The following is an 8,606-nucleotide window of genomic DNA, read 5'->3' as shown; positions in this document are numbered from 1 at the left end:
ATCGGGAGCTACTCCAGATCCCATTGAAACTACCCTAATAATGCGGTCTCTTATTGCTTCCCCCTTGGGTGTCATGATGTGTCTCCTCTATAATCTGAGCATAATTAGAAACCTCAATAAAAGACCTGCCTGCAACATCCAAACTCTGTGTAGCAATGCAAAGAAAAAGTCTTAAACCCTAAACAAAACACCTTATTTGTTTATACTCAGTTGGTAAAATAGAAGTAATATGCCTGGACAACTCATGAAACCAAGTGTCATATTCCAAGACAGTTATAGAACCCTGCTCTAATCTTGAAAAATAGTTTCTCAAATAATCTCTCAGGCTACAAGGCATATACTTCTCTAAAAAAACCTCAAAGAACAGAGTCCATCTCAACAAGGAGATCCTGCTGGCTTGAAATAAAGATTACCTCTCAACCAAAATCAAGCTACCAAATCCAACTGAAAAGTAGTGTAGTCGATATCGTTAGTTTTAACTAGGCCTAAATTATGGAGCCCATTCACACAAGCAACCAATAACTCATATGCATCCTCACCTTGTGCCCTAGAAAACCTAGACGGAGTCATTCTTAAGAATCAACCCAATATCTTCTGCTCTTCAATAAACATAGCAGGCTAGGCAACTACCACCTGAGTAACCATCAGTGCTGGAGGATCTCAACTCTAGGAAAAATAGCTATAGGATGTGCACCTGCCTCGATACCACTCTGATCCACAAACTAGTCACCATCATATGGTGCACCACCAACTAATCCAAAAAGCTGAACTAGAGTATTAGGAGTAGCAATAAAGAAATAACCCCTAATAAAGCTTGGGTTTCCCCTTAGCTCACCATTGGATGGGGTGGAGAAATCTATGGTGCGGGAGTAGGGATAAGGTCTAGGGAAGTCTCTCTATCCTGATATCTAGTTGGAGATGTATCACTTATATGCCCTTGACCTTTAGGTTATCCACATTCTCTGGTAGGATCCATAGTTGCAGACTTGGGGTCATCGTCTCTAGTAGTAATAGCTTGCGTCCTAACCATATACAAAAGAGTTAAAATAAATAAATCTAAGAAATCAACACAGACTCTTAGCGAAAAACAAGTAAAGGAAATGAAGTTCTCCTAAAAATGTCCTATAGCCTCTCAAAGATATGAAATAGATGTTATCATTCAGATCTACAGGACTCTACTAGATACTTGCTCTTGTACCAATAATACTAGTAAATATAGGCTCTAATACTAATTTGTCATGACTCAATTTTTTTAGTCATATGATGACACCTACTTTACCCCATAAGTAGGTAAATAATATTGTAGCTAGAAGTATAAGTAATGGGATAATTGGTGGAAAATGACATAAATACCATAAATATGCATTTAAATAAGTTACAAGCAATAAACCATCAGAATAATAACATAATGAAAGAGAAATACAAGAGGAGTAATATCATCCCACGACCTAGTAAGGTCAGTACAAAAGCCTCTAATCCAAAAGAATATTAGTACTATCAAAGTCAATATACAACAATCTCAAAAATAGATTGACTATCCAAAAATAGAAGATGGAGAAAAGGTCTACTTCGGATTCGAGAGCTTACTCTCTCTGTGAACTCTAACCAGCATAATCACAATGTCAACGGTGCCAGCTAGTACATGGATTTGCACCAAAAAGGTATAGAAGTATAGTGTGATTACCAAATCCACTGATACTCAGTAGGCATCATATCGACTGAGCTAAATCATAATATAACAAAATATGAGACAAGTAAGCTAAGTCAAACAAAAAGGAAAAACCTAGAATAATGATCCAATTACTAAAAGTAAATAATCAAAATTAATAATAATAAATAGAACACAATTATCTCTAATATAACTGGGCCCTCATAAGCACAAAACATGCACACAAAGTAAATTACCTTATGTTGGCCCCCATAAGCCCGGTGAATACAATCAAGAAGAAATAATAATAGTAATTTACACCAGCTATCCATATATTGAGATCCTAACTATGGATCTTTCCATACCACAAACACCAAACTCAAACCGATCTCATAACCTTCATAAATAACCTCTCAAATTCAGACTTGACTCAAAACTAGTATCTTATATTCTAGACTTGAACCATGACTAATATCGATAATAATTTCAAAATCAAACCGGTCTTAATATCATAAAATACCAGACTTAAACTGGCTTTATCATCTCCCAATCACCAATCTAGAATATAATATCATATTTCTAAACCTCCTTGGGCTTGAGAATGTAATTAAAATAACATATAAAGGCTTATAGATTTATAAGAAACAATAGTAATATTGTCATAAGGTGGGCCGGAGGATCCCACTTCTAACCCCAATAATCTGTTCTAAGGCAATTTCTACCCCAAATTAGTCTAAGGTATCAAACCTCACTATAAGATGGTAAATAAGTCTCATGGAGTCCTAATATAACAATTCTACCTAAAGAATGAGTAGTTAAGTCAAATATACCTAATTAAGATTTCTTAATTGGTTAAATGATCCAAATCACACTAAATATACCCCCAAGATCTAATTCCCAACCCAAAATTAGCAAAGTATCATATCAATACTATAATTAATCCCAATCTAAGAGAAGGGTAAGCCTAGCCTACTTAGATGTCAAAGAAAGCCTGATAAAGTCTGCTAAAATGGCAATTTCCCCTTCCAAGAAACTTTCACACGATGCCATATTATCAAAATAGTAATATACTTATTAATAAGATAAAAATGGTACCCATATTATATTTTTATAGTTTGAGTCCAAAATTTTGAAATAAAATCTTATATGGGTCCCATTTGTGGAATCACACTTTGAAAATCGTTAGCACATCCCACAATGCTCAAGGATCATTTACCCTCAAGAATGGTTAAATTCTGAGCTCAAATCATACTAATATCAACCTACCAAGAACTAGGGATTTACGACAACTTTTGGGTAACTAAACCAAGAATTAAACAAAAACTTATAAGAATTTTGCTGAGGAAATATTGTTTTGATCTAGTAAACACCCCATAATCTCCCAATAATCACTCTCCAAATTTTCACTCTCTAGGTCTTTTAGCTCTTGAGACTTGTGAAAAATAGGGATAAATTAGGAAAAAGATCTAAATTTAATGCCCTCCAGGTTTCGCTTAAGCGGTCACCACTAAAGCGGCTTAGTATCTCTAAACCGGTACTCAGATGGTTTGGCCTTCCACTCAATCGGATAGGCGGCCACTTAAGCGAAATTTGCTTTAGTGATATCTACTTTAGTAGATAAACCTCTGCTAAAGTGGACTGATTGGGGTCCTTGGCTGCCAAATAAACTGATTGGATACTTAAGCGGCCTCCACTAAAGTGACCAAAGATTTGCTTTAGTAGATGCACCAGCTAAAACTTGGAAAAAATTTCAAGTTTTAACCAACCCATCAGGATTCATTCAGAATTTTGTGAATGCAAAAAAATTATGATACCCTATCAAATTCAATAGCTTAGACTTAATAGAGCCATCAAATTTCCATTCGGAGTCGTTTCGACGATATATGGGCCCACACTTATGGGCCATTTTTATCAAATTCTGGCCAATAGTCTGAAATGAGTTTGGAAGCCTTGGAACCTAGAACAAGATCCTCCCACCTTAAATAGATGTTTTAGAGCTAATGGAGCTATTAGAATTGACATACGGGGTTCTTAACCCAAAGTTTATGCTCGACAGTCATTCCTTGCCAGTGAGGACTTTAAAATAAAGAATTAATTCTAAAAAATAAACAAAAAATCTGGTAACCAAACAATTAGCTCCAACAAGTCACAAATTACCTGGGGAAGCTATAGGAAAACTCTAAATGGTAAAAATGTGTTGAAAAGCAGAAAATAACTTGGAGGATCATTATATTGATGGACTCAAAGTTGTTGTGCCTATGCTACCCATTATTCTTCTATTCTTTCTTTTAGTTTGGTCCAAATTTGTCAATTATGTGATGGGTGGATTTATCACTATAAGTTAGTCAAAATAGTCTAGTAGGTGATGCACCTACTTGTCACCTGTTAGCTTAAATTAAGTCAAGCAAGAAACTCACTTATCTTATTTCATATTTTAAGTCTTAACCTCTTTACTTTAAACTAACACTTATAAATACTTGGCTACTTTAAACCTTAAGGTAGAATATCACCTTATTGTCTCGCATTTAAATACTTCTATCAGGATTAACTTGGTCGTATGCATGCTGAAATATTTGAAATGTTATAATATTCTTTAAATCTATTTTAAACCATCATTAATCACTTAAGAAACTTAGTCCTTTATCTATACAATAGGGCTATCTCTAGTTCCATACAAATGGAACTAGTACAAGTAGAATACGAGGAGTTACAATTATTTTTCTTGACATGGATGGTTGATGACCGTTCTCAGGAAAATTAGTCTCTGGAAATTTAGAAGAAACCAAATTTGCTTCAAACATTAGGTTCTTAAACAAAAATTGCTAAGACTACATTTAAGTAAATCTCTAATATATTGTGCATAAAAATTAGATAGATTTATTGAAATGCATAAGGCTCTAAAATTGACTATAAGAAAATAAAAAGGAGCTTTAATTCAATTAGATTTTTAGGTAGAGAATTGATAGAAAATTTGTTCAATTATTTATGTGTCATTGTGTAGTGAGTTTTGCATATTCCTTATATATTTTGATATCTGAAACTTGTGTGATGTGTGTACTTAGTGAAACTAAGTGTGAATCCATAGGATATGATTTAGACATTTTTGTTACCCATTTCGTAGATATTATTTGTGCCTACTCTTGTTATTATACTTCATTCATTTGAGCATATTTATCCTTTTTTCTAGATTCGCCATTTAATTTATCTTTCTCTTTCTATTAAATTGCCTTCAATTAAAGTTGATCCAATAGTCCCTATGCATTTGGTAGTTTAGAAACTTAAAAGTAAAGGAAATGAAGAAAAAAAAAAGGTGAAAATAATGAGAATTCATGTAGTTGAAAAAGTAAATAACATTAAGGGATGCAGCAGTGTGAAAATTATATTTGTAGAATGATTAGTAGGAAAAAGAAAAATATAAGGTAAAAAAGAATGAATGTTCTAAGAAAAAGTAGCCTCCTCGCTAACAATGTTCCAAACAATAGGGCAAAGCTTAAAAATGAGGAGTGATATAAAGGGAAATTTGAAAACAAGTAAAATATGGTAAGATATAAGTAAAAGAGTTTGAAAATATAAGAAAGTAATTATCATGAAATGTATGAGGAAATAGTCATTATTTTCTCAAATAATTGTAACGTGTCCCCTAGCCGACATTACAACCCTTAAAGATATTTTGATCACATGTTTTTCAATACTTCTGTTAACAGAATATGACTCTAATGACAAGCTTATGGAGTATCTTGTATGCATGTGAACTCCTTTGTAAGAGTGAACGTATTTCTCTAACTATATAGATGCCTTAAAGTTGTAAATTAATTGAGTGAAGGTCATCTCTCTTAAAAATATAAGGGCACATAAATAGGTTATACTTGACGACCCATTCAATGTTATTGCTTGATAATGTAATTGAAATTTCCCTATGTATTATGTTGGTGAATCAGATGTGGAGGCAATGTTATTTTGAATGAAATATCTTATTTTACAAAGATGGAAACATTTGTACAAGAATAACTTTCATGTTCAAATTATATTTTGTGATCAAGATATGAGTATACCTATTTGAAGTCTACATTGTAATGGGGTAAGGCAATTAAGTGTGTTAGTTGTTCGAGGACGAACAAAGGTTCAAGTGTGGGGGTGTGATATTGGTGAATTTACACACTTTTTTAGTCGTTTATCACCTATATTTGAGCTGTGTTTTAAGCGTTTTATAGCTTAGTACACCTTGTTTCACTAAATTATATAAGTTTGAGCTTATGAATGATGTTTAATGCTTTATTGGTGAAAGTAGTCAAAAGTTAACTAAGTCTAAAGCTTTAAGTGTAAAAATCTCGCAATATAAAATCCAAAGCAAGGTTTGAAGTTGGCCATGCGAGAGGGAAAGCAAGGGGGCTACAAAATACATCCCTTCTGAATTTTGATCACTGATTGATCTAAAACCAAAGGGAGGGAAAACACCTTATGACACGAAGTCCATTGCAAGGAAACCTGCCTCGTGATCCGAGGTAGTACATACAATACATAATTTCTGTCTTCTCCTAGTCTGACTTAGTGTTACCTCCAAGGTGCTTTTTAAAAAGTATGAAATTCAAATTTTGGCATTTTTATAAATAGTTTGACATTCATGAAGAGGGAAACATGTAGGAGCATAGAGAAAGTACATTTATCACAATTCTAGTTTTTCCTTCTAAACTTTATTATTAGATTAATATTTCTTTGTTATTAATTAATTTCATACTTAAATAGATAATGAGTGGTTAAACTCCCTCATTCTAGGTTACAACCATTATATGAACATCTTCATCTAATTATATGATTTTTTTAGCGGATTCTACCCTATATATTTTGTTTTATTAGTCTCATATTATAATACCCTGTATTTCCCTAGCCTAGATTAACTCTCAGTACATGAGTGATTCAATATACATTTTTTTCTAAATACTAAGTATTATTTAGTTTAGATCCTACCATTGTATAGAAAATTGAATTAGCTTTTCAATGATATAAAATTTGCCTAAAACCGATAACCGAGTAAGAATTATGGCTATTTCCATCCAGTATTTCAACATGATTCTACCGTGTCACGCCACCAAGCACATTCCCCGTCAGAGAGGCAGGGTCGTTAGTAGCAGTCCCTGTACTCCAGAACTGCGTAGCCAGCGTAGGATGAGGAGTCACCCATCAGACTAGGCATGACTATCTCCCAGGGGTCACCAGTTAGAATAGGCTTAGCTTCGCCCAGGTGTTATCCGTCAGTTAGGCTTGGCATCCTGGTTTTCCAGTGTTAGTACCCATGGCACGGTATTAACATCCTTCCATCTAGAGTTATAGGTTGGACCCCAATTAGTTTAGAGGAGGCATCTCGGTTAGATGATTACCTCTCACAGTCTTAGTTTCAGTCTCAGTTTAGAATTTAGTTCAGTTCTACAGAATCAGGACTGTCAAATACAATTACTCAGGATAAGTAATTAGTAACTTTAGATATCAATTACTCCATTGTTAGAACTTAGTACTTAGCTTCAGAAAAGCTTAGTTATAGTATACATATATGTATAGTATTACATACTCAGTATTTACAGTAGTTTCAGTTATCCATGTACTCTCATATTTAGTTACTCTATATTATTCAGTCAGTTACTGTTCATGTATATGAACCCTTGCATTCAACCTTACCTCATCTAGCATACTAATACATTCCACGTACTGACCGTATACTCTTTCTTTGCGCTATGATGCTCATATCATGGGTTCGAACGCTCAGGTTCCCAACTGCACTTAGACAAATCCCGTCAACAGTTGCAGATTTAGTAGTGAGTTTTCATCTATCGAGGATATGCTTTTCCTTCAGTATTTCAGTTATCAGTAGTTAGGGTTTATTGGGAGCTTATCCCATCAACTTCACTTTCAGATAATTCAGAGTAGAGGCTTTCAGACTAGATTTTTCAGATAGTATTCAGTTTTATGGATTGTTATTTCAGATGTTATATTTTATCAGTATTTTAGATGTTGAACCTTATGGCATTTCAGCCCAATTCCACATTTATTTTAGTATTATTATCCCGTACTCACAGCAGATATCAGTCATGGGTGGGCTTGTGGTCCTTCGGGATCATAAGCACCGTGTGACGACTAGGGAGTAGTCTCAGGTCGCTACATATATTTGAATATTTTGTGGCTTCAAAATCCATCAGATAATGGATGAATTCTAGTAAAATAGATACAAAAATGCTAGGATTAGAATGTAGGATAAGAAGAGTAGGATTTATCTATTTATAGGTTTGCAGTTAGGATAGAAACCAACCTAGTTTGTCATTTTTGGGTTAGATACAGGATAATATATATATATATATATATATATATATATATATAAATTCATTCGAGGTGATTACTACATCCCCCCTTAATTGTAACACCCTGGATTTTTTATCCTTGAAAATTTCTAAAATTTTATCCTCATTGTCCTGACTACGACTTACCCTATGAGTCGTAGGGAGTCATGATAGGTCATTAGACCTAAATCATAGCCTAACCAACATATGTATCTAAGTCTTCTACTTTGATTACGAGTGGCTCACTATGAGTCGTGAAGACTCATTATGTGTCGTTGTGGGCAAATCATAGGATATCCTATGTATACCCAAATAATTTTTTTATTGAATATGACTAGACCCTATGAATCATATGATCCATGGTATACGAGTCATAAGTCAACAGTGTGTGTGCTTGGTGACACTGTCTTGACAACAACTCATGGAGACGAGTCGTAATGAGTTGTGACGAGTCATAATGAGACCCGTAATAACGGACGGTTTATTTTTTCATCCTTTAAATAGAGGTATATTTCCCTCTTATCCCAATAATAACCCACGACCTATAAACATACTTGGGGCCCTATTTTCATTGATAACACACTATAAATACTCTTTTTCTCTCTTAAATATCTCAAGCATCCATACTTAGG

The sequence above is a fragment of the Capsicum annuum genome, chromosome 11 (assembly GCF_002878395.1).
Source record: "Capsicum annuum cultivar UCD-10X-F1 chromosome 11, UCD10Xv1.1, whole genome shotgun sequence".
Taxonomy (NCBI): Eukaryota; Viridiplantae; Streptophyta; class Magnoliopsida; order Solanales; family Solanaceae; genus Capsicum; species Capsicum annuum.
Note: the sequence above shows the minus strand (reverse complement) of the source record.